Raw genomic sequence first — 27,441 nt, forward strand, 5'->3', positions numbered from 1 at the left:
GGTTAATCCGTAACCTTGACGACGGCGACGAGTAAAAAGGTGACGTTCTCTCGTCGGCCGTCAAATAGGACGCAACGCGTCGCATCCAGGAACAATCACGCGGAGTGTGGCGTTAAGGCCGATCGAGAGGACGCGTGAATCTGTGGCTGAGTTCGGGAAAAAAATATATATTTTATTTTCTTTCCGGAAGATTGGACTTTGCTTGCATGGTCAAACACAATCCTCTCCCCCACCCGCCCTGCGATCCGCTGATGACACCGACTGCCTCGGTTCGATTTCCAGCCACGGCTAACATCAGTGGCGCGGGGAGGCAATCATCCAGCAGTGGATTACAAAAAAAACCAAGAAGGCGTGTGTGGAGTACAATGCAGCCGGTTAGCGGTGGTGGTAGCTACGCACGTGGCCGCTTGTGATCCGGGACTGTGCATGCAGCCAGGGTTGGCGGTTCACACACGGATGGGCTGTGAAACTCCCTTCCCGTGAGCGTGGAGGGGAAGTCGTTAGCCCCCTGTTCTCTGCCAGGACAAAACGGTACACAGCAAAAACAACAACAACGTGGGCTCCAACTATTCCATTTGTACGAGATAGAGTGTTTTCCCCTCGCTCCGGTTTCCTTCCACGTGACTAAACAATTAATTTATTGACCAACAACACCTTCATATATAGAGAACCGCAGAGCTTGGGGTGGGGGGGGGGGGATTTGACCGCTGGCTGCTCACCGCGTGGCTGCTGCTGGCTCCCCCGCTCGTCGTCTGTGCAACCTCCTCCTCGCGCCTCTGAGTCGTCCTCTCTCTCTCTCTGAGTCGTCCTCTCTCTCTCTTGAGTCGTCCTCTTTCTGAGTCGTCTCATCTCTCTCTCTCTCTGAGTCATCCTCTCTCTGAATCGTCCCCTCTCTTTCTCTCTGAGTCGTCCTCTCTCTGAGTCGTCCCCTCTCTCTCTCTGAGTCGTCCTCTCTCTGAGTTGTCTTATCTCTCTCTCTGAGTCGTCCTCTCTCTTAGTCGTCCCCTCTCTTTCTCTCTGAGTCGTCCTCTCTCTGAGTCGTCCCCTCTCTCTCTCCGAGTCGTCCTCTCTCTGAGTCGTCCTCTCTCTCTCTGAGTCGTCCTCTCTCTGAGACTTTCTTTCTCTCTCTGGGTCGTTCTTTCTCTCTCTGGGTCGCTCTATTTCTCTCTGAGTCGTCCTCTCTGTCTCTGGTGTCATAATACAGATGCAAATATAATGTGTATTGTGAGGTTGTTTTAATATCCCCTAGACTTTAATGAATATCCTGGCGACAGAATTACATTAATAGGATCGAACAAATTGCTAAGTGGAGAGAAAATTGGAAATGAACCGTGAGTCATCCTCCTGTATTCGTTACTCCGACCTCTTCGGTCTATCTCTCAATCTCGTATCATCATGATGATGATTATTACTAAACGTATTCCGAACTTATTATTATTTTTCATCTTTTTTTCCCGCGGGGTCACCTCGACTCAATGTTTCATCGCTACACTGACAAATAAACAAAAACAAATCCCGTGCAGCCAGTTACCCAGCTAGCTTCCGTTGCAACGGTCCGCAACATCCACTAGCAATAGATCTGTCGTTGTAGTGGATCGGAACCCTGCAGGCAGCAGGCAGGCAGCCAGCAAACTCGAGGCATAGATTTTATATATATAGCTGGCTGATTATAATAATGATTTTAATAGTACAAGGGTACACTCATGATAACCTCAGTCAAGGGGTCGACAACCAAAGTATGATTAAGTGGCAACATTTAATCGAACGTTAATAATGATCGAATTAAGTAACAACGGCAAAATCAACCCGTCAATTTTCAGGAGCACGTGGTGACTCCTTAACGCAACAACGTCACGATTGCAAGTCCCCCAAGAGCCCGCGTCGTCCTCGTGTTATGAGATTTGCGCCTTCACCAATGCACTCGCTTAACTTACTTGGCCCTCACACGCGCTACGTGTGCAGGCAACCCGAAAAAAACAATTGACATTTGAAAAACAACAAAAACGAACAGTTCAGGCACACTGAGATACGTTGCTCTTGTTTTTTTAGAAGCGACCTGGCCACAAACGATGGGTCAACGGAGTGGCTTGACACGTGGAAATGTACAGCGGCATTTTTTTTTGTTACCAATATAAAGTATGAAAATTATTTTAAAAAAATGAAAAGCAGCAGCCAAATCCTACGAACGCGTGGACATTGATTCTGAATGTGGAGGTAGAAGAAAAAATCGGAGGCCCCTGGAGAAAAAAAAATCCACGCGTCCACGTGGAGAGAAAGAGAGAGACACCGCGAACTCCAAATGTACAGCAGGCGTCAGGGTTGGGATCGAACCCACGACCTCCTGTATACCAGGCGACGTCGTGAACATCTCGGCACCGTGGCTCCCCTTGCTACGGCCGCGCTGTTCCAACCTCTGTACCCTCACGTGTCCCCATCCCCGTCGCCTCCCGCAGCGATGATCCACGCGGGCCCCTGAACGTGTTCACCCACGCGTGGCAGGGCTGTGGGTGCGAGGGCGAGCGAGCGAGCGCGCGCCGTGACCCCGGGGCATTACGGCGGGGTCGAGACGTATCTACTACGGCTGGCTCGCTATTTTTTCTCTCTATACATTTTTTATTCAAGAAATATTTGTCCCTATATATTTTTTTCTCGATATATGTTTTTCTCTCTCTATTTTATTTCTCTCTATATTTTTTCTCTTTAAATATTTTTGTTCCTCTACATTTTTTTTCTCTTTATATTTTTCTCTCTATATATGTATTTTTGTTGTTGTTGAACGACCAAACGTCACAAGACGCGACGAGTTCGGGTTTTTAGATGAACAGATTCCTCCAACATTACCCTCCTCCCCCCTCGCCCCGTCTCCCACGCCCACCCAGTCCTCCCCCACCACCTTCACTGCCAGACACGAGGGCGAGGGAACCTGCAGCAGGGGAGAACGGTGACAGTTTGGGGCACGTGGGACTGCGCAATGTCGCGAAAGGTTGTCGGGTGGATTCGATCTCCGGGCGCGGCGGTTGCAACATCGAGACGCGGTTTGTCAAAGTGTCAATACCCGCCACTCACAACTCCCCGCTTTGCCCAACATCCCCGTCGCCTGCACGGCGTACCCCGCATCTCCGTTCGTTCGCTCGGGTCGAGTGAAGCGGGGTCAACTGTGGGTAACTCCTCGATAGGGGGGAGGAGGGTGGGGTGTTGGAGGTCGGGTGGGGGGCGGCTCTGGCTCCTTGCGCCACGCGGAGTGTGCAGGAGACCCGGCGGTGGGTGAGTTTTTCATTCCGTTGCATGTTGACTGGATCATCGCCAGCAGAGTCGGGCGAGTTCAAGGCGCGCTGCTGCTGCCGCCGATGCTGCCGCTGCTGGGTTCCCCAGATGTTCTTGGCAAGAGCACTCCGTAGAAAACATGCCCTCCCCCCACTGCACCAACCCCTCAACGGTTCAACACAGAAAACAAATCAATCGCTTATGCACGTAAATACACAGGGACCCCTCGACTTATGAACGAGTTCGGTTCAAGAGGTCTGTTCGTAAGTCAATTTGTTCGTAAGTCCAACTATACCCATGTAGATTCCAACCATGTTGTACGGTGTGTACACTAAACACGGGGGAATGGATTTAGAAGCTATATAATCTCTGGAACATATAGATGGCACTGGTTCTTCACGTTCTGCAGACGTAGATGTCACAACAGCCATCCATTGCGCGACAGTTCAACTTACGACTCGCGGTCTGGACAGGCAACTGGACATGGGGGACAGGTTTGTTCGTATCCCTGAAGGGTCGTAAGTCGAATGTTCGTAAGCAGAGGAGTCCCTGCATCACGTATAGAGAGGGTGGCTGACTATTCTCATAGCATGTTCTCCCCGTGGTCACGTGTATTTTTCTCCGGCACCTCCTGGTTTTCCTTCCACATTCATTATTATTATTATCATCAGCAGCAGCAGCCATGATCAACCCACTGCTGGATGAAGTCCACCCCAAGCCTCCGCCGCCCTCCTCACGATCCTGCAGATGTAGTAAGCCACGCAGCACCTGCTGTTACGTGAACTGATTTAAAATCACATTACATCTCTTTATTGCGGCTAAGGCGATGGGTGGGTGGTGGATTGGACCGCCGCGTGATAAAAAAATAAAAAAATATAACATTCTTTGGTATCTATATATGGAGCTAAAGTGAGCGTTTAAATTGCTCTCTCGCTCGCCCCCCCCCCCTCTCGCTCGCTCGGTCGCCGTCTTTGTGAAGCGATATGAAACAGCTCTGAGCCATCACCACCTTAATTATGCGGATGTAATGACAGATGTCTCGCTCGCCGCTGTCGGAGGCAATTTCGGCGTGAATAAGTCACGGTGATGTATGTATTTGTGTGTGCGTGCCCGTGTACGCGTGTGTGTGTATATGTGTGTGTATCTGTGTGCGTGCCCGTGTACGCGTGTGTGTGTATATGTGTGTGTATCTGTGTATCTGTGTGTGTGCGTGTGTGTATATGTGGGCAGCGGTAGTGTAGCGGTTAGCGCGCTGCGCTATGAACCTGGCGACCCGGGTTCGATTCCCGCTCACGGCTAACACCAGTGACGATTATCTGAACCGGTCCTGGGCCTCCCCTAGGTCGACTCAGCCTTAAATGAGTACCTGGTGCGGTGTGTAAACATCGCCACTAGGGAGACAAAGGCGGTCGGGCGTGGTGCTGGCCACCCACCCCCTCGTGTACCGTGCCGGCCTTCATAGGTGCTCGCTAACAGCACTTGCCCCTACAGTCTGTTCAGGCTATACGGGGGATCTTTGTTTGTGTATCTGTGTGTGTGCGCGTGTGTGTCGAACGCCCGCTGGCAGCGGGCGTTCAACACTTCACGTGGCCTCAAGGTGCACATGGCCTGGCACAAGCGTCGTGGTGACGTCACCGCCACTTAGTGGCGAATGGCGATTGCTATGTGTATGTGTGTATGTGTGTGTAGGTCGACTCAGCCTCAAATGAGTACCTGGTGCAGTGTGTAAACATCAACACTTGGGAGACAAAGGCGGTCGGGCGTTGGGCTGGCCACCCACCCCCTCGTGTACCGTTCCGGCCTTCATATGTGCTCGCTAACAGCACTTGCCCCTACAGTCTGTAAAGGCGACACGGGGGATCTTTTTTTGTATGTGTGTGTGTGTATGTATGTGTGTGCATGTGTGTGTGTGTATGTGTGTATTTGTGTGTATGTGTATGATCGGAGTGCAAACACAACCCCCGACCTCCTCGCGGTGCCGGACGGGAAACGCTGTCGTGGACAGTGTTGTGGGGGGAGGGCCAATTCCGATTGGCCCTCTCTCCTCATGGCGTCTGTGACCATTACAGTGGCTAAATGGGGGCTCTGGATGGGTGCGAGGGGCTGGTAACCCCTGCACCTTTAATAAATTACCACCTAACCACGACTAAAAAATCTAACTAATAAGCTTGTGCCGGAGGCCCCGGAGGGCCAGGAATCTGTGACGTCTCCTGGCCAAACCCCATCTGGCAGAGCCAGGAGATTGAATCTTTACCCTCGGGGCTCCTCCAGAAAGAACGACAATCCACTACAGATGGCCACGTGGAATTTTCGAAAGCTCACTGCGGAGGAGAGGCTGCCACTCCTCTGTCGGGAGCTGGACCGGTACCACCTGGATCTCTGTGGCATTCAGGAGGTCCGATGGACCGGCACTGGCTCCTGTCATCCATGAGGGGTGGACAGTCCTCTACTGGGGGCAGGAGACTGCCAAACAACAGGGTGTGGCTCTTCTTCTGAACAAAATAATGAAGGGGGCGTGGGAGCGTGGTGGTGAGGTGTGGGAAGCTGTAAGCCCCAGGCTACTTTGGGCTCGCTTTCCCATCAACCGGATGCGAGGAGTGGTGGTCATGGTTACTTATGCCCCCACCGAAGACGAACATCCGTGGAGGGATGCATGCAAGGCCGACGAGTCAGATTCCTTATGTGACCTCCTGTCACAGGTGCTGGCTAAAGTGGCCCCTCGGGATAGAGTCATCTTGTTGGGTGACTTCAATGCCCGAGTTGGTCATGATGCTGGCACCTGGTCTGGAGTGATTGGAAGGCATGGGCCAGATCAGCTCAATAACAACGGTAGGAGGCTGCTAGATTTTTGTGCAGCCCATGGGCTTGTAATTTACAACACGCTGTTCCAGCATTGGCGCATCCACACAACACCATGGATGCATGCCGGGTCCAAGCAAGAACATCTGCTGGACTACATAGTGACGGATCAGCGGATGCGAGCCCTTGACACCAGGACCTACGGCGGAGCTGATCTGCCCTCTGACCATCGACTAGTCATCTGTTAGATGCGCCTGCCATTCTTCCACTCCGGTGATGGGTGTACACCCAAGACCCCATTCCAACCTAAGGTGGCCTGGTCTCAGTTAGCTGATGAAAGTTGCAAGTGAGAATTTCATCATCGCTTGCGGCTGGGGTTGGCATCGTCCCCCACTCCTCCTGTCGTTGAGGGTAAATGGGCGAGGTTTAGGACTGTGATTCATGCAGCTGCAAAGGCTGCTTTTGGTATCCGGTCAAGACCACCCCAGAGACCCTGGCTGACAGAAGAGGTGTTCAGGATGGTTGAGAAAAAGCGACAGGCCCACTCTAATCGTCTACAGCATCCCACATCAGAAAATGAGGAGGCTTACCGCAGCCTTCGCTCGGAGGTTCGGAGAGCCGTGAGGTGCTGCAAGCATGGGTGGTAGTCGCTGGTTGCTAAGGAGATGGAGTCTTCCTCAGTGGCCCACGATCACAAATCCCTATTTAACTCCATCAAAAAGTAACCGGCAACGCCATACCTATTACCATCATTAGGAGAAAAAACGGTCATCCAATCTCTGACCTCCAGGAACAGGTTTGCAGATTTGCTGAGCATTTCTGTGAGGTCCTGGGGGAGGGAAAATCCCTCAGCCAGGAACACATTGTGGCACAAAGTGGGGATGACCCTGCTGAGGCTGCAGTGCCTCAAATATTGGAATAAGAAGTCACCCCCTGTGAGTGGCTGACTGAGGTGCCATCTGTTGAGGAAGTACTGAAGGCAATCCAGAGTCTGAGACCAGGAAAGGCACCGGGCAGAGATGATCTTCCAAGCGAGATGGTGCTACAGTAGAGGTGTAGAGAATTCCCACAAGACCTACATCTCTGCTTTATTGACCTGGTCAAGGCCTATGATACCATCAGTAGGCCTGGGCTCTGGGTTTTTCTTCGTGCTTTCGGAGTCCCTGACCGTCTGCTCATGATAATTAAGGACCTTCATGATGGTGAGCGGGCCCGGGTAAAACTATGTGGCCGGGAGTCAGAGCCATTCCCTCTACATCTTGGGGTGCGACAGGGATGTCCTCTGGCTCCCATATTATTTAACTATTTTGACCACGTAGTTCGTGAAGCCTTCAATAGCTGTACTAGGGGAATTTCCATTTGGTACAGATATAATGGGAGGCTGATCGATGCCCGGGTGCGGTCAAGGGATGGCTCCCTATTGGTCAACCACGTTATGTATGCCGATGATTTGGTAATAGCTGCTCATTCAGATGAGGAAGTTGGAGACGCTGCTGCTGAGACTGGAACTTGCCACTAAGAGGTTGGGCCTTAACATCAACCCCACCAAAACTAAACACCTGCCTGGGTATTTGTACCATCGGACATTCCACCCCCACAACTCCCAATCGGTGATGGAACAGTTGTGGAGAAAGTGGAGAGTTTCCCATTCCTGGGCAGTGTGCTCATGATCAGCTCCGGTTTGGCAGCAGAGGTCTCACTCCGAATCAGTCGAGCGGCAATATCTTTTCATCGGTTGCGTAACGCTGTGTGGAAGCTGCCTGGTCTGTCGCTCCGCACGAAGCTTCAGGTCTTCTCGGCCACAGTCATTCCCTCCCTTCTGTACGCTTGCGAAACGTGGACCCCCCTAATGGAGCATCTTCGCCGGTTATAAACATTTAGGCTGGCCTGCCTACCATCCATTCTGGGTTTAACCAGGCTGGATTGTGTGAGGAGCTCACAAATTCTTGAAAGATCTGGGCAAAGTCCCATCGGTGAGCTCCTCCGGCAGGCAAGGCTGCGTTGGCTGGGTCATGTAGCCCGCATGCCTAGCCACCGCATGCCTAAACAGCTTTTGTTCGGCCGGATCGAGGGGGATAAACGGGCGCAGCACGGGCTAGAGAAGAGATGGAGTGATGTGGTACAGGAGGACGTGGAACTGAGCGGACTTGCCGATGACTGGTACCAGCGCTGTCAAGATTGGCCTCAGTGGAGGAGGCTCGTGAAGGACGCAACTGGGTAGTTGGAGGCAGTCGCCCTCCAACAACAACGGAGGGCAGAGGAGCGACGCTCACAACAACGAGCGGAGCGCCGGGTGGCTAAAGCACAGAAAGTTGGCACAGTAGGGGGCACAGGTGGTGCATCAGCCAGTCATCTCAGTCATCTCAGTCAGGCGACCCGTGGCACCTGGGTCTGCCCCGTGACCTCCTGCCAGCGGGCGTTCGACACTTCACGTGGCCTCAAGGTGCACATGGCCTGGCACAAGCGTCGTGGTGACGTCACCGCCACATAGTGGCGTATGGCGGTTGTTGTTGTAAATGTGTGTGTCTGTGTGTGTATGTGTGTGAACAGGTCACGGCGCTCCCCTGGGTCGACTCGGCCTCAAACTGTCCCCACCACCACCCCGGCACCTCCAGCGAGCACGGCAGGCTACGTACGGCGCGAAAGAAGTTCACCAGACACACAAACGAGTGCCTGGTGCGGCGTGTAAACATCGCCGTGGGGCTGGCCACCAACCAAGTCGTCTACCGTGCCGGTCTTCACAGGTGCTCGCGAACAGCGCTCGCTCGGAAACTCTGTTTTTGGTGGTCGTTAACAGCACTTGGCCCAAAAGTATGTTAAGACTAAAGGGGGATCTTTGTCTTTGTTTGTGTATGGGCGCAGTGGTTAGCACGCTGAACTACCCTACCAATATACCAATACAGCGACCCGAGTTCGATTCGCGCTCACACGGCCGACGATCATTTGGTGATGATAATTATCTGAACCGGTCGTGCGCCTCTCCCCTGAAGGTGGATGCAGCCCTGAGCGATTTCCTGGCGCGGTGTTGCAGATATCACCAAAGGGGGAGCCACAAACCCAACGCAAACCAGACGGAGCCTTCAGCAGCCACGCTCCTGCCATTGTCGAATCGCCTTCTCCGGTTCAAATTGGGGATTTTGAGTCTGTTTCGCTCTTTTTTAATCACGGTCTTAAAACTCACCTATTGACTGCTGTACATTTCCACGTGACAAGCCACTTCGTTGAGTCGCTATCATTTGCGATTGCCAGGTCGCTTCTGAAAAAAAGAGCTACAGAGTTCAGTGGGGTCTTCTGTTGAAAAATAAATAAATACCGATTTAAAGCTTTCGTGACTGCAGGGATTCATCTTCTTGGTTCTTTCGGTAAAGTCACGTAGAAGGGAAGTAATAAAATAATAAAAATAAAACATAATAAAATAATTCTCACGACGTTTCGGCCACAACGCAAGCAGCCGTCCGCAGCTGAACGGCTGCTTGCGTTGTGGCCGAAACGTCGTGAGAATGATTTTATTATGTTTTATTTTTTTTATTTTATTATTTCCCTTCTACGTGACTTTACCGAAAGAACCAAGAAGATAAATAAATACATTTAGTTTAACTGGAGTTTGAACCCACCAGCTTCTGAGTGACTTGCCACACGTCCATCAACATGGTTTAGTAACCACGTGTACTCATGCGCTCCGAGTGGAGAGACAGACCCCCACCCCCACGTGCAGTGAGGAGGGGGGGGGGTCACGGTCCCGTAGAATAGTGACCCCCCCCCCCCCTCCCTGCGACGGGAGTGGGTCACGGTCCCGGAGGAGCCGCCCTGCGTCGTTAATCTCTAATGAAACATTTAAATGCATGGGAATGTGTTTCTTTTTTGTGTGCGTGAACCCCACCGTAAAGATCGATGGAGCGCCTTTGAGGAACAAGTTGGCGAGGCTTCCGAGAAGTGAGTGCGTGAGGAGTGCGTGAGTTGACAATGTAGTGTAGTGTGTCATCGTCATTATCAGCAGCAGCATCATCAGTATCATCAGCAGCAGCAACAGCAGCAGTAGCAGTAGAGTCCTCAATGAATCCACCGTTGGATGATAGCCACCCCCGCCTCCAATTCCCACCCAAGCTGTCAAAGTAAATGCGACGGTGACCTTAAGACAACATGACCGCATTTCAGTTCTATAGGAACTGCTGATGGCTCTAAAGGAACTGCACCAACGGTTGTGAGTTTCTGTGCGATTTGTTCGAACCGAGTTGTTTCCCGGAAGACTTAAATCTTAATAATAATAATAATCATTGCAATTTACAAGGCGCAATGTATCCGGTGGATCTCGGTTGCGCCAATTACGAGAAGTTGGGAAACGTACACTTTCCATTATTCCGTTACGTTGGCGATTGTTCTCATGGTGTATCGCTTCAACTGGGGATATTGTTCGTAACCACACGGAGGCGGGGAAGACGGCGAACAGAGCTACGCGATGAGCGATTCGAACCAATTGGATGCCACTGGGGACGATAAGTCTCGAGAATGAATATCGTTGAGAGATAGAAAGATAGAGCTGAATTGGAAGCAAAGGGAGGCGATAATCGCCGCACGTCTTTGAGAAAGGACGCGGCTCACATGGAGAGATGTGATATCAGGATCATGGCTTTATTTAGAATCTGAATATTTATATTCTTAGGTTTTTTCGGTAAAGTCACGTAGGTAAAACATTAAAATTGATAAAAGTAAAATAAAATAAAAATCACGACGTTTCGGAGGCAACACAAGCTTCCGTCTTCAGGTGGAACCGTCACAGCCACGACAGCTGTATCAAGTAAATGAGAGATTGCAGGAGCTACCACTCCGTTTATATAATGGTTGGAGAGGGGGGGGAAGGGCCAAGTACAGCACACTTTTTATTCATATGGTAAGGTGAGGCTTAAGAGGGTGAGCCTTTGTTATGGAGAGGTACGGGTTGTGACTCAATCTGTGACAAGGAGACAACCACTAAAGATGGTAAACCTGTAATAGTTATCTGTCAAATAAGATTGGCCAAATAAGTGTAGTTAAATCTTTTTTGCATGGTTAATCACATCTTTCCAATGATTATTTATTTTATACTGGAGGAATCCTATGAGCTCTGAAGCCATTTTTGTTTGCACAGATGTCCAGTAGAGGCACGGGGTGAGAACGTCACAACAACAATCAATGCAAAATTCATGATAGGAGTGCAAAGTACAAGCAATTTGAACAAATCACCCAACACGTAAAACCCACTACTATATTTTGCCACTGGTAAAAGAGATCTCATAGTGTAAATCCTTACCCCGAGCTCTCAAGACTCTGATATTGCACTGTGTTTGAGTTGTACGCCTTCTGGTGTCATCTGGTCCAACACCAATGGGGACTAGGCTCTAAAGAAAGCCGTCTCGGGTGTGGACCAATCAACTTCAAGGACAGTGCATATTATTATCATTATCAGAGTTGCTTCTTTTTTTTTGCTTTTTTGACTACTTGTGTTGTGGTTATTGCAAACATGATGCCTTGAATAAAGGTGTCAGTTTTGTACCAGTTTAAAAGGGTAAAAACCTACTACTATATTTTGCCACTGGTAAAAGAGATCTCATAACGTACGAACACAGCACAGCACAAAACCATCGCCATCCTACCAGACAAAGCCCACTGAGGTATTAACGTATTGCTCAACCGCGACCTGGCCACACATCATAGCTCAACAAAGGGGCTCAGCATTTGAACATGTACAGCTTCAAGATAATCTAAATAGTCTAAGAGCGTCGTTCTAATCCGATGAGCCATGCAGCTCTTTTGCACAGATGTCCAGTAAACTAAAATATGTTTAAATTAACCACGTAAGGCCCACTGAACTGTTATTTTGCTCTTTTTCATAAGCGACCTGGGTGTCACAAATGATAGCTCAAGGAAGTGGTTTATCATCACGTGGACATTTCTAGCAGTCAAATATTCTAAAAGCGTGATGTTGATTCTAAATGTGGAGGGGGGAAACCGGGAGGACCCGGAGACAAAGCCACACGATCACGGGGAGAGAGAGAGAGACACGCAAACTCCAAATATACAACAGGTGTTTAAGGGTCGGGATCGAACCCACGCCCTACCTGTATACCAGGCGAGGTAGTTAACCTCTCGCCACCATAGTGCCCGAGGAGCAGGTCAGCAAGTTACATCAACAAACAATACACACGCGCAAAAAACGATCGGAGTGCAAAATAGAGAAAAGGTAAGTAGGTCACAAAAAACAAATATAAATACACATATATAATAGCCCAGATCTGTCCTTCTGTCATTCTGTGACTGTGATTAACGCCCCCGGATTGGTCGAAGTGCTGTCACGTGACCGCGAGCGGCCCAATTCATGTTGTTATGATGCGCCCCTGCACCTCGGAGGCCCGAGAAGCAGCAACTTCACGGCCACAGCGCCGGAGACGCAGCCACGGAGAGCTGACGGTCAATCCACTCACACACGGCTCACTCATACACACAGTTCACTTATACACACAGCTCACTCACACTCACTCACGCACAATCGCATGCAGCTCAGTGGAGATGGGTGAGTGAGGCAGAACCCCCGTGCTCTCCACTGCTGGCCGAGGGAGAGCCGCGCTGTCTCCACTGCTGCCCTGAGGGAGAGCCGTGCTCTGTCCATTACATTAGTATTCGAGTGTTTTTTGGTGCTTAAATCCACTGCTGGATAAAGGCCCACCGCACGCTGTGCGAGTGGATCGTGAGGATTTACTTGACCAGTCTGTTGGGGGCTGCTGCAGGCTGTGGTTGTTGGGGGGTGCTGCAGACTGTGGTTGTTGGGGGGTGCTGCACGCTGTGGTTGTTGGGGAGTGCTGCAGGCTGTGGTTGTTGGGGGGTGCTGCAAGCTGTGGTTGTTGGGGGGTGCTGCAGGCTGTGGTTGTTGGGGGGTGCTGCAGGCTGTGGTTGTTGGGGGGTGCTGCAAGCTGTGGTTGTTGGGGGGTGCTGCAGGCTGTGGTTGTTGGGGGGTGCTGCAGGCTGTGGTTGTTGGGGGGTGCTGCAGGCTGTGGTTGTTGGGGGGTGCTGCAGGCTGTGTTTGTTGGGGGGTGCTGCACGCTGTGGTTGTTTCGGGGTGCTGCAGACTGTGGTTGTTGGGGGGTGCTGCAGGCTGTGTTTGTTGGGGGGTGCTGCAGGCTGTGGTTGTTGGGGGGTGCTGCACGCTGTGGTTGTTGGGGGCTGCTGCAGGCTGTGGTTGTTGGGGGATGCTGCAGGCTGTGGTTGTTGGGGGATGCTGCAGGCTGTGGTTGTTGGGGGGTGCTGCAGGCTGTGGTTGTTGGGGGGTGCTGCAGGCTGTGGTTGTTGGGGGGTGCTGCACGCTGTGGTTGTTAGGGGTGCCGCAGGCTGTGGTTGTTGGAGGGTGCTGCAGGCTGTGGTTGTTGGGGGGTGCTGCAGGCTGTGGTTGTTGGGGGGTGCTGCAGGCTGTGGTTGTTGGGGGGTGCTGCAGGCTGTGGTTGTTGGGGGGTGCTGCAGGCTGTGGTTGTTGGGGGCTGCTGCAGGCTGTGGTTGTTGGGGGGTGCTGCAGGCTGTGGTTGTTGGGGGGTGCTGCAGACTGTGGTTGTTGGGGGGTGCTGCAGGCTGTGGTTGTTGGGGGGTGCTGCACGCTGTGGTTATTGGGGGGTGCTGCAGGCTGTGGTTGTTGGGGGGTGCTGCAGGCTGTGGTTGTTGGGGGCTGCTGCAGGCTGTGGTTGTTGGGGGTGCTGCAGGCTGTGGTTGTTGGGGGCTGCTGCAGGCTGTGGTTGTTGGGGGCTGCTGCAGGCTGTGGTTGTTGGGGGCTGCTGCAGGCTGTGGTTGTTGGGGGCTGCTGCAGGCTGTGGTTGTTGGGGGGTGCCGCAGGCTGTGGTTGTTGCGGGGTGCTGCAGGCTGTGGTTGTTGGAGGGTGCTGCAGGCTGTGGTTGTTGGGGGGGTGCTGCAGGCTGTGGTTGTTGGGGGGTGCTACAGACTGTGGTTGTTGGGGGGTGCTGCACGCTGTGGTTGTTGGGGGGTGCCGCAGGCTGTGGTTGTTGGAGGGTGCTGCAGGCTGTGGTTGTTGGGGGGTGCTGCAGGCTGTGGTTGTTGGGGGGTGCTACAGACTGTGGTTGTTGGGGGGTGCTGCACGCTGTGGTTGTTGGGGGGTGCCGCAGGCTGTGGTTGTTGGAGGGTGCTGCAGGCTGTGGTTGTTGGGGGGTGCTGCAGGCTGTGGTTGTTGGGGGGTGCTACAGACTGTGGTTGTTGGGGGGTGCTGCACGCTGTGGTTGTTGGGGGGTGCCGCAGGCTGTGGTTGTTGGAGGGTACTGCAGGCTGTGGTTGTTTGGGGCTGCTGCATGCTGTGGTTGTTGGGGGGTGCTGCAGGCTGTGGTTGTTGGGGGGTGCCGCAGGCTGTGGTTGTTGGGGGCTGCCGCAGGCTGTGGTTGTTGGGGGGTGCTGCAGGCTGTGGTTGTTGGGGGACGCTGCAGGCTGTGGTTGTTGGGGGACGCTGCAGGCTGTGGTTGTTGGGGGTGCTGCAGGCTGTGGTTGTTGGGGGGTGATGCAGGCTGTGGTTGTTGGGGGGTGACGCAGGCTGTGGTTGTTCAGGCCCGCCGCAGGCTGTGGTTGTTGGGGGCTGCTGCAGGCTGTGGTTGTTGGGGGGTGCTGCAGGCTGTGGTTGTTGGGGGACGCTGCAGGCTGTGGTTGTTGGGGGTGCTGCAGGCTGTGGTTGTTGGGGGACGCTGCAGGCTGTGGTTGTTGGGGGTGCTGCAGGCTGTGGTTGTTGGGGGGTGATGCAGGCTGTGGTTGTTGGGGGGTGACGCAGGCTGTGGTTGTTCAGGCCCGCCGCAGGCTGTATGTGGTTGTGCGGGGTACATAAACACAAATTGTATAAGTACAGCTTATTCCCGCCGATACCTCAAGGTCACTCCGTGCGATGATCCATCCACACGAGCCGAATATCCCCGCTCCATCTCCTTGGGGGACGTGACGTCCTCTGGCCCACGTGGACGCGACCCATAGCCTCAATGGACAGTGATGAAGTCTTCGCTTGGGGGGCAAACTAGATGGACATCGTGGTAAGAGTGCAAGAGATTTGTTTAAGAAATTCCAGAAGGTAGCGATTGAAGTGCATTGTGCTCCGATGCCAGGCGCTTGGCGAAAGTACAGAGTTAGCTTGATAACTTTAATATGAATTGTCTTATGGTTGTTATTGTTTGACTTTCATCCCACTGGGATTTTTGCACACAGCGTTGATATGCGGTGCTTTTTTCGAGAAGACTTTACTGTTTTTTTCTTGGATTTTTTTTGTTACAAGTAGTCACTTTAAAATGTTCTCTGTTCATGTTTCTGTTTGTTGCGGTTGCACCCGAGTCAAGAGACGCATGGCTCACAGGGCTACACCTAATACATGAAGCCGAAAACTGAAACAGCGGGGATTATCTGACCCGGGTAGAATGCCCCCCCACTCCCTCCAGGTCGACTAAGTCTTAAAAATACTACTACCTGGCGTTGTGTGTAAAGATACACGAAACAATTATTGAAATCGCAATCGAGGGAGATAAAGGTGGCCGGGCGTGAGCCTTACCACACTCCGCCCCCCCTAGATCCCATCTCGTGTGCCGTGCCGTCATTAATTAGAATCGGTGCTCGCTATGACGGCACTTTCCACTCCCCACAACAGTTCATTAACAACTATCCGGGGAACCTTAATCATTGTCTTTGTGACAATGTGAATTTGACCCTTTGACCTTTCCACCACCCCCCCCCACCCTTCCCCATGTGTCCATGAGTGAATGTTTATTTTAATGCTGCGGATTTTTGTTGTTGCTGTTGTAATCTTCACATTGTCACGATTCGCGTCATAACACTTAATTCATTAGACCTGCCACGTGGTGACTTATCTCCCCGTCCCCCTACCCCTACCCCGCCTTGGAACCAAAAAAATAATAATTAGCAGAAGCGGATGGCTGAGCTCCCTTGCTGGACGGACGATCTCTAATTATGTAATTGATTTAATTACGTGATAACACGCTTAAGGGTTTGCAGGCGAGAGACGAGGGCAGGACGTTAATTGCCTCCGAGCGTGAACATTACGCAGAGAGTGCATGTTACTCAGTGTGTGGGGGGCGGGGGGTTGGGGGGGGCGGGGGGGTGGGAGGGGTGTGGGGGGGGTGTGGGGGGGGGTGATGTAGCGGTTAGCGCGCTGCGCTACGAACCTCGCGACCCGGGTTCGATTCCCGCTCAGGGCCAACACCCGGTGACGATTTGTCTGAACAGGTCCTGGGCCTCCCCTAGGTCGACTCAGCCTCAAATGAGTACCTGGTGCTGTGCGTAAAACACATCGCCACTGGGGAGACAAAGGCGGCTGGGCGTGGTGCTGGACACCCACCCCCTCGTGCGCCGTTCTAGACTTCATAGGTGCTCGCTAACAGCACTTGCCCCAGCAGTCTCTTAAGGCTATACGGGGTTTTTTTATCACATGTCTATAGGTTTGTATGTGAATGTTTGCGTGTACAAACATTGCCACTCGGGAGACAAAGGCGGCCGGGCGTGGTACTGGCCACTCCACCCACCTCGTGCGCCGTTTCGGCCTTGATAGAATGCTCGCTAACAGCACTTGCCCCAGCAGTCTGTTAAGGCTATACGAGGATTATCTGTCTGTGTTTTTGGGGGGGTCGCTGGCACGGACGCAGTGACTAGCGCTGCGCTATGAACTCGGCCACCAGAGTTCGATCCTGGCTCACGGCCACCAACACCAGTGATCATTATTTAAATTGATCCTGGACCTCCCCTAGGTCGATTCAGTCTCAAGTGAGTAGGGTTCGATCCCGACCCTGACGCCTGCTGTATATTTGGAGTTTTCAGGTGCTCGCTCTTCCCCGCGGTTGCGTGGATTTTTGCTCTGGGTCCTCCGGGTTTTCCGTCCACATTTAGAAACACGCGTTTAGATAAGCTGGCTGCTATCCTGACGAGCATCTTCGTTGAGCTATCACTTGTGGGCAGGTCGCTGCTGAAAATGAGCTCTATAGCTTATTGGGTTTTACCTGGTAAAAAAAACAAAACATCGAGTATCTGGTGCGATGTGTAAATATCGCCACTCGTCAGACAACATCGGACGGGCGTGTTGCTGGCCATCCAACGACATCGTTTGCTGTGCCGGCATTCATAGGTGCTACTCCCTTACAGCACTTGCCCCAAAAAGTCTGCGTCTGCTGAGGCTATGAAGGGGATCTTTGTCTTTGATTGGGTGTATGTGTGTGTGTCGCTAAACACCGCTCGCCGCGACAGCCTTTTGCCTTTTGTGTGTGACGGAACTCAAAATGCACCGAGCCTTGCACAAGCTCTGGTGGTGGTGACGCCACCACCACCATAGACTCACACAGAGACCCACAGACTCACACAGAGACCCATGGACTCACATAGAGACACAGAGAACCATAGACTCACACAAACACGCATAGACTCACATAGAAATCCATAGCCTCACACAGAGACCCATATATTCACACAGAGACACACAGACTCACGCATAGAGCCATAAACTTACACAGAGACACATAGATTCACACAGAGACACATAGACTCACACATAGCCCTATAGACTCACACAGAGACCCATAGACTCACACAGAGACCCATAGACTCACAGAGAACCATAGACTCACACAGAGACCCATATACTCACACAGAGACCCATATACTCACACAGAGACACATAGACTCACACATAGCCCTATAGACTCACACAGAGACCCATAGACTCACACAGAGACCCATAGACTCACACAGAGACCCATAGACTCACACAGAGACCCATAGACTCACAGAGACCCATAGACTCACACAGAGACCCATATACTCACACAGAGACCCATATACTCACACAGAGACACATAGACTCACACATAGCCCTATAGACTCACACAGAGACCCATAGACTCACACAGAGACCCATAGACTCACACAGAGACCCATAGACTCACACAGAGACCCATAGACTCACACAGAGACCCATATACTCACACAGAGACCCATAGACTCACACAGAGCCCTATAGACTCACACAGAGTCCCATAGACTCACACAGAGACCCATAGACTCACAGAGACCCATAGACTCACACAGAGACCCATATACTCACACAGAGACCCATATACTCACACAGAGACACATAGACTCACACATAGCCCTATAGACTCACACAGAGACCCATAGACTCACACAGAGACCCATAGACTCACACAGAGACCCATAGACTCACACAGAGACCCATAGACTCACAGAGACCCATAGACTCACACAGAGACCCATATACTCACACAGAGACCCATATACTCACACAGAGACACATAGACTCACACAGAGACCCATAGACTCACACAGAGACCCATAGACTCACACAGAGACCCATAGACTCACACAGAGACCCATAGACTCACACAGAGACCCATATACTCACACAGAGACCCATAGACTCACACAGAGCCCTATAGACTCACACAGAGTCCCATAGACTCACACAGAGACCCATAGACTCACAGAGACCCATAGACTCACACAGAGACCCATATACTCACACAGAGACCCATATACTCACACAGAGACCCATAGACTCACACAGAGACCCATAGACTCACACAGAGACCCATAGACTCACAGAGACCCATAGACTCACACAGAGACCCATAGACTCACACAGAGACCCATATACTCACACAGAGACCCATAGACTCACACAGAGACCCATAGACTCACACAGAGACCCATAGACTCACAGAGACCCATATACTCACACAGAGACACATAGACTCACACATAGCCCTATAGACTCACACAGAGACCCATAGACTCACACATAGACCCATAGACTCACGCAGAGACCCATAGACTCACACAGAGACCCATAGACTCACACAGAGACCCATATACTCACACAGAGACCCATAGACTCACACAGAGCCCTATAGACTCACACAGAGTCCCATAGACTCACACAGAGACCCATAGACTCACAGAGACCTATAGACTCACACAGAGACCCATATACTCACACAGAGACCCATATACTCACACAGAGACACATAGACTCACACATAGCCCTATAGACTCACACAGAGACCCATAGATTCACACAGAGACCCATAGACTCACACAGAGACCCATAGACTCACACAGAGACCCATAGACTCACAGAGACCCATAGACTCACACAGAGACCCATATACTCACACAGAGACCCATATACTCACACATAGACACATAGACTCACACAGAGACCCATAGACTCACACAGAGACCCATAGACTCACACAGAGACCCATAGACTCACACAGAGACCCATAGACTCACACAGAGACCCATAGACTCACACAGAGACCCATAGACTCACACAGAGACCCATAGACTCACACAGAGACCCATATACTCACACAGAGACCCATAGACTCACACAGAGCCCTATAGACTCACACAGAGACCCATAGACTCACACAGAGACCCATAGACTCACACAGAGACCCATAGACTCACACAGAGACCCATAGACTCACACAGAGACCCATATACTCACACAGAGACCCATAGACTCACACAGAGCCCTATAGACTCACACAGAGTCCCATAGACTCACACAGAGACCCATAGACTCACAGAGACCCATAGACTCACACAGAGACCCATATACTCACACAGAGACCCATATACTCACACAGAGACACATAGACTCACACATAGCCCTATAGACTCACACAGAGACCCATAGACTCACACAGAGACCCATAGACTCACACAGAGACCCATAGACTCACACAGAGACCCAAAGACTCACAGAGACCCATAGACTCACACAGAGACCCATATACTCACACAGAGACCCATATACTCACACAGAGACACATAGACTCACACAGAGACCCATAGACTCACACAGAGACCCATAGACTCACACAGAGACCCATAGACTCACACAGAGACCCATAGACTCACACAGAGACCCATAGACTCACACAGAGACCCATATACTCACACAGAGACCCATAGACTCACACAGAGCCCTATAGACTCACACAGAGTCCCATAGACTCACACAGAGACCCATAGACTCACAGAGACCCATAGACTCACACAGAGACCCATATACTCACACAGAGACCCATATACTCACACAGAGACACATAGACTCACACATAGCCCTATAGACTCACACAGAGACCCATAGACTCACACAGAGACCCATAGACTCACACAGAGACCCATAGACTCACACAGAGACCCATAGACTCACAGAGACCCATAGACTCACACAGAGACCCATATACTCACACAGAGACCCATATACTCACACAGAGACACAGACTCACACATAGCCCTATAGACTCACACAGAGACCCATAGACTCACACAGAGACCCATAGACTCACACAGAGACCCATAGACTCACAAAGAGACCCATAGACTCACACAGAGACCCACATACTCACACAGAGACCCATAGACTCACACAGAGACCCATAGACTCACAAAGAGACCCATAGACTCACACAGAGACCCACATACTCACACAGAGACCCATATACTCACACAGAGGCCCATAGACTCACACAGAGCCCTATAGACTCACACAGAGTCCCATAGACTCACACAGAGACCCATAGACTCACACGAAGACCTATAGTTTGTTGTTCTGCCCCCGCACCTCCGAATAGTACGGTTGGCTACGTATAGCGCGACAGAAGTTCAACATTCTTACATACTCTTTGGTTCTTTCGGTAAAGTCACGTAGAAAGAAATTTAATAATAATAATAGAATACCACGTTTCGATTACAACACGAGCAACCATCATCAGGTACAAATGAATGAGAAAACAAACATAGTAAACTTGGAAATAAAATGCAATACAACACAGAGAGTCGGCCAACACATCAGTCAACACCCCACCTGGTTGGTTACGTTCTTTCAAAGCTTGCTAAATTTGAGAGAGAGAGAGACAAAACACAGACACGGATTCACACAGACGGACACACACGCAGAGAGAGAGAGAGTCTCACTTACGTACGTACACGCATGCATACGACTGTGCGTGCAGGCGAGGAGGCCTAAAGGGGGGATGGTGGCGGAGGAGCACAGATAAACAAATCCGTGACCAAGACACTCGGCTCTGTGGCTCAATATTTGCAGCCAGAGTTCCTTAACTGGAAGGCCACGCTTGCTAATCTGGCGCCCTAATTGCCTCTGCCCCATTAGCGATGAGCGGAGACAAAAACCCCAAACAACAACAAAAAAACCAAGGAAGCACACCGCTAATGAAGGAGCCCGATCTTTAAATGCAATTTCGCCCGCGGCCCAATTGTGCTCATCAAGCACGCGAGCCGGGACAAAGTGCTCAGGCGGTGAGCACTGCAACTTCGGATTGGGTGAGCCGCCATCCATGCAGCAGTGGGAGGGCTTGCCAGGTGTCGTAGGACGCGTTGGGTGAGACGGGCGTCATGGCCAGGAGATGGCCAATGCGGTTGATGTTGATTGTTAGCACCCCCCCCATCGTGTGCAGCGTGGTGTGTGTGTGTGAGCGTGTGGGTGTAGTGGTTAGCGCGCTGCGCTACGAACCAGGCGAACCGAGTTCGATTCCCGCTCACGGCCGACACCAGTGACGATTATCTGAACCGGTGCCGGGCCTCCCCTAGGTCGACTCAGCCTCAAATAAGTACCTGGTGCGGTGTGTAGTAAAGACAAAGGCGGTCGGGCGTGGTGCTGGCCACCCACCCCCTCGTGCTGTTCCGGCCTTCATAGGTGCTCGCTAACGGCACTTGACCCTACAGTCTATTAAGGCTATATGGAGTATCTTTGTCTTTGACTTTGTGTGTGCGTAGCGGGGAGCGGTAATATAGCGGCTAGTGCGCTGCGCTACGAACCAGGCGACCCGAGTTAGATTCCCTCTCACTGCCAACATCAGTGACGATTATCTGAATCGGTGCCGGGCCTCCCCTAGGTCGACTCAGCCTCAAATAAGTACCTGGTACGGTGTGCAAACATCGCCACGTGGGAGACAAAGGCGTTCGGGCGTGGTGCTGGCCACCCATCGCCTCGCGTGCCGTTCCGGCCTTCGTAGGTGCGACTCGCGAACAGCACTTGCCCCTCCAGCCTGTCAAAGGCTATACGTGGGATCTTCGTCTGTATGCGTTCATCAATTTGTACCTATGTGTGTGTGTGTGCCTGTGCATGTGTGTGAGCGTGTGCAGTGGGTGTGCTGATGGTTTCAATTCCCGCCCACGGCCAACACCAGCGACGGATAATCTGAACCGGTCCTGGATCTCCCCTAGGTTGACTCGGCCTCAAAAGAACAGCTCGTGCTGTGCGTAAACATCGCACACTGGGGGAGACAAACACCAACCCCTCGTGTGCCGCGCCGGTCTTCGTTGCGTGCTCGCTATTATTGGCACAACAACGCGGGAGATCTAAGTCTTCGTGTCTTGAGCCTACATGCGTGTCCCCCCCCCCCCCCCAGTCGACCCACTCCCCCCTCCCCGCCCCCCACTGTTCTTAATAAGACTCATCATCATCGTCATCATTGTATCACCGCTGCGCTCCTCTCTCCAAGCTCTCTCCGGCGGCATCTCGCGGTGAGCTCCGCGCGGCTCCCGTTGATGCTGTCCGCGTGCGAAGTGTCAGCGCGGAGCGGTGGCGCAGCGGTTGCGCTTTTTGAGAGCCTGGCGAGTAACTTCGAGGCCGATTCTGAGTCGTGCTGATTTGACCACCCTGGCACATTTCATCAGCCCAACGTCAGCGCGGTTTATACGCGTGCACAGTAATACGTTGCATCCCGACCACGGCAAACATGAGTGGCGAATCATATCTGAACCGGTTCTGAGTAACCCCCACCCCGCCCCCCCCGATCTACCCACTCCCTCCTGCAAGGACTGGTTTCGACATTCACTGTCTCATCAGTAATCAGCAGAGTCAGGGCTTGTCTAGAATCAATCCTGGTGAACTGAGAGATGTTTATAGGCAATGATTGGTTTCGATATTCAGTGTCTCACCAGCAACCAGCAGAGTCAGGACTTGTCTCGAATCAATGCTGGTCACCCGTCATTCCTGTTTTCACCGCTGCGCTGTGCAGCTCCTTTTCAGACGCGTCCTCGCCACAAATGATAGCTCAACGAAGCGGCCCATCATCACGTGGACGTTGATAGCGGCCAAATTAACTGGAAACGCGCGCGATGCCGAGTCGAGCACACACACGGCCGTTCGTGTGAGGGACAGCCAAGAGAGAGCGGAGCCACAGGCGATGCAACGACGGCAGCTGGCTCGTCGTGCGGGCGACGTTACCGGGGGTTTTTTTTGTGTGTTTTATAGCCCAAAGTGATGAACGTGCCATGCTGATGAGAAGAAATCGCGCAATATCCCCGGCGCAACGGAAGCCAAATAAGCTCCCGCACGCCGTTACGGAATAACGCGTGGGCTTTTCATTTGATTTTTATGAGGTAATTGAATGAAAGCCTCGAGACACGCACAGCCAGACAGACGATTTGCACTGAGACGGGGCCAGCAAAATGCGTGACATCAATTGAGCGGGGAGTGGGGTGGTGGTGGTGGGGGGGGAGCTGACACATCGCAAGCGAGTCCGCACCATTTCTGCCTTGGTGGTTGTCGAGGTTGTCGTTGTTGGCACGAGCACTGCGCCGCACAGCGAACGCGTTGCTCTGCAATGGAGGCAGCTGTCATTAGGGCTGGTCATAGGGGGGGCCGGGGGGATTAGGGGCCCGGGGCAACTCACGCATTGCGTGCACCATCCCCCCCTCCGCCCCCCACTACCACCCCCTACAAACTAGTTGCGTAACTCGCGTGGGGGGCAGGGGGTGCCTTGCCCCCCCCTACCCACCGTGAGATTCGTTTTCAACGAACGGTGCGAAAGAACGGCAGCGGTGATTTTTGTTGTTGTTCTTCGCGAAAGACGGAGCCCGCCCCCTATGGCGTCGGATGTTCGAGACCGCGAGCCGGACGGCGTTCGTGAGGCAAGCGGAACCGGCGATGTACAATAATGGTTGCCTCGGTGCGGCCGTGCGAGACAAATCAAATAGTGGGGCCCCACCTGACGGGTTGCGGCACCGCCTGAGCTGATAATCTAATGCTGTGATGTTGCAATGACGAGCCCCCCACCCCACCTCTCCCCAAAGCGCGGGGCCCGGGGCGAGCACCCCCCACCACCTCCCCTCAAAGTGCGGGGCCCGGGGCGAGCCCCCCCCCTACCTCCCCCCAAAGCGCGGGGCCCGGGGCGAGCCCCCCCCCACCTCCCCCCAAAGTGCGGGGCCCGGGGCGAGCCCCCCCACCCCCCCACCTCCGCTCAAAGTGCGGGACCCGGGGCGATCGCCACCCCCCCACCTCCCCCCAAAGTGCGGGGCCCGGGGCGATCTCCCCACCCCCTCCACCTCTCCACAAAGCGCGGGGCCCGGGGCGATCGCCCCCCCTCTCCACTTCCCCCAAAAAGTGCGGGGCCCGGGGCCTTCATACAGCACTTGCCCCAACAGTCTGTTACGACTATGCAGGGGGACCTTTATCTTTGTGACGAGAGTGCATTTGCATGCGAACGAATATGTATCGGCGAGCATGGATGCATGCATATGCATCTGTATAACTTAGCTTGTTTATGCATGAGTGCGTGTGCATTAATACGCGCGTGCTTGCGTCGCCGCACATGTAAATACATATGTATGTGATCCGTTCACGTGTATGGTAATCAGCGTGTGCTAGGCGTGCGCGTTGTTTGTGTTGTGGCGGTGAGCGGTTGGCGCACAGCGCTACGAACCCGGCGACACGATTTTCGATTCACGCTCGCCACCAAGGACAGTTAGAGCGAACATCTGAGCCGTTCGTAGGTGGACTCAGCCATAAAAAAAGAATTTCCAGCTACGGTGTGTAGAACACTTGAACACAGGGGAGACAAAGGCGGCCCGGGCGTGATGTTGGCCACCACCCACCCTTCTTCTTGGTTCTTTCGGTAAAGTCACGTAGAAGGGAAGTAATAAAATAATAAAAATTTAAACATGATAAAATAATTCTCACGACGTTCCAGCTTAAATATACGCTCCAAGCGTGCTGTTGTTTCATTCAGACGCTGTCTCCCCGACAGACCTGGTCTTCATCTGAGGACGGCTGCTTGCGTTGTGGCCGAAACGTCGTGAGAATTATTTTATTATGTTTTATTTTTATTATTGTATCACTTCCCTTCTACGTGACTTTACCGAAAGAACCAAGAAGATGAATCCCTGCAGTCACGAAAGCTTTAAATCGAAACACCACCCACCCCCTCGTGTGCCGTGCCAGCCCCAACAGTTTGCTGAAGGCCATACAGGCGGGGTGGGGCTGATGGAGACCTGTCGCTTTGTGGCTGTGTGTCTGTTTTTGTTCCATGCATCTATCTGAGCGCAACGCCGCGTTTCCATTCGCAATCATCGAGCGCTCGGAGCACCTGAAAAGGGCGACATTTGCATCAGAAAGACCAAGATTACAACAACAACAACAAAGAGGCTACGGGCAAGATACGTGCGGGGCCTCGCGTGTGTTGATCTGCGTCTGTGCGTCGTCTGTGTGTCTCTCTCGAAGTTGCATCTGGCCTGGCGAAGACGCGCCGTGGTCACTGTCACTTGCGTGGCGAACGGCCGGTGCTGGTCGTGTTGGTGGTGCTGGTGGTGTTGGTGGTGTTGGTGGTGCTGATGGTGTTGGTAGTGTTGGTGGTGTTGGTGGTGTTGGTGGTGCTGGTGGTGTTGGTGGTGCTGGTGGTGTTGGTGGTGCTGGTGGTGTTGGTGGTGTTGGTGGTGCTGGTGGTGTTGGTGGTGCTGGTAGTGTTGGTGGTGTTGGTGGTGCTGGTGGTGTTGGTGGTGTTGGTGGTGCTGGTGGTGTTGGTGGTGTTGGTAGTGTTGGTGGTGCTGGTGGTGTTGGTGGTGCTGGAGGTGTTGGTGGTGCTGGTGGTGCTGGTGGTTTTGGTGGTGCTGGTGGTGTTGGTGGTGCTGGTGGTGTTGGTGGTGCTGGTAGTGTTGGTGGTGTTGGTGGTGCTGGTGGTGTTGGTGGTGCTGGTGGTGTTGGTGGTGTTGGTGGTGCTGGTGGTGTTGGTGGTGCTGGTGGTGTTGGTGGTGGTGTTGGTGGTGCTGGTGGTGCTGGTGGTGCTGGTGGTGTTGGTGGTGCTGGTGGTGTTGGTGGTGTTGGTGGTGCTGGTGGTGTTGGTGGTGCTGGTGGTGTTGGTGGTGCTGGTGGTGTTGGTGGTGTTGGTGGTGCTGGTGGTGCTGGTGGTGCTGGTGGTGTTGGTGGTAATGGTGGTGTTGGTGGTGCTGGTAGTGTTGGTGGTGTTGGTGGTGCTGGTGGTGTTGGTGGTGTTGGTGGTGCTGGTGGTGTTGGTGGTGTTGGTGGTGCTGGTGGTGTTGGTGGTGTTGGTGGTGCTGGTGGTGCTGGTAGTGTTGGTGGTGTTGGTGGTGCTGGTGGTGTTGGTGGTGTTGGTGGTGTTGGTGGTGCTGGTAGTGTTGGTGGTGTTGGTGGTGCTGGTGGTGCTGGTGGTGTTGGTGGTGCTGGTCGTGTTGGTAGTGCTGGTGGTGTTGGTGGTGTTGGTGGTGTTGGTGGTGCTGGTGGTGTTGGTGGTGCTGGTGGTGTTGGTGGTGCTGGTGGTGTTGGTGGTGTTGGTGGTGCTGGTCGTGTTGGTGGTGCTGGTGGTGTTGGTGGTGTTGGTGGTGCTGGTGGTGTTGGTGGTGTTGGTGGTAATGGTGGTGTTGGTGGTGCTGGTAGTGTTGGTGGTGTTGGTGGTGCTGGTGGTGTTGGTGGTGTTGGTGGTGCTGGTGGTGTTGGTGGTGTTGGTGGTGCTGGTGGTGTTGGTGGTGCTGGTGGTGCTGGTGATGTTGGTGGTTGGTGGTGCTGGTGGTGTTGGTGGTGCTGGTGGTGTTGGTGGTGCTGGTGGTGCTGGTGGTGGTGGTGTTGGTGGTGCTGGTGGTGTTGGTGGTGTTGGTGGTGCTGGTGGTGCTGGTGGTGTTGGTGGTGCTGGTGGTGTTGGTGGTGCTGGTGGTGCTGGTGGTGTTGGTGGTGTTGGTGGTGCTGGTCGTGTTGGGCACTCTGATGTTGTAGGAGAAAACATTTATTAAAAAGTCAACTTAATTAAGTAGAACGTGTTGTCGATATTTATGTAAAGTTGCGCATTTTGATGTGACGTCACATTTCTCAACCCCTCCTCCCGTCGTCACACATCGTCATAAATGTCTGACCCCCCCCCCCCCCAGGTGCGTGACGTCATTTATGGAAGGCCCCTAAAACATCACCACTGGGGAGACAAAGGCGGCCGGGCGTGGTGTTGGCCACCAACCCCCCCTCGTGTGCTGTTCTGGCCTTCATAGGTGCTCCCTCACAGCACTTGCCCCAATAGTCTGTTCAGGCTACACGGGAAA

At 52.8% G+C, this 27,441-nt stretch overlaps 1 long non-coding RNA gene across 3 annotated transcripts; it reads left to right on the forward strand.

Moving 5' to 3' along the window:
• The first annotated feature begins 3,017 nt into the window (after window positions 1-3,017).
• Window positions 3,018-27,441, forward strand: LOC133348863 (uncharacterized). 3 transcript variants are annotated; one of them, XR_009755845.1, is made up of 5 exons: window positions 3,018-3,264; window positions 3,936-4,016; window positions 8,614-8,807; window positions 9,951-9,996; window positions 27,277-27,441. It is a non-coding gene; the product is annotated as an uncharacterized LOC133348863 (long non-coding RNA). The 3 variants fall into 3 exon arrangements; XR_009755844.1 differs by lacking the exons at window positions 9,951-9,996; window positions 27,277-27,441 and adding an exon at window positions 9,054-9,344; XR_009755846.1 differs by lacking the exons at window positions 9,951-9,996; window positions 27,277-27,441 and adding an exon at window positions 9,054-9,344 and having other exon boundaries at window positions 3,939-4,016.

The sequence above is a fragment of the Lethenteron reissneri genome, chromosome 28 (genome assembly GCF_015708825.2).
Source record: "Lethenteron reissneri isolate LAM-NWPU_2019-01 chromosome 28, ASM1570882v1, whole genome shotgun sequence".
Lineage (NCBI taxonomy): Eukaryota > Metazoa > Chordata > Hyperoartia > Petromyzontiformes > Petromyzontidae > Lethenteron > Lethenteron reissneri.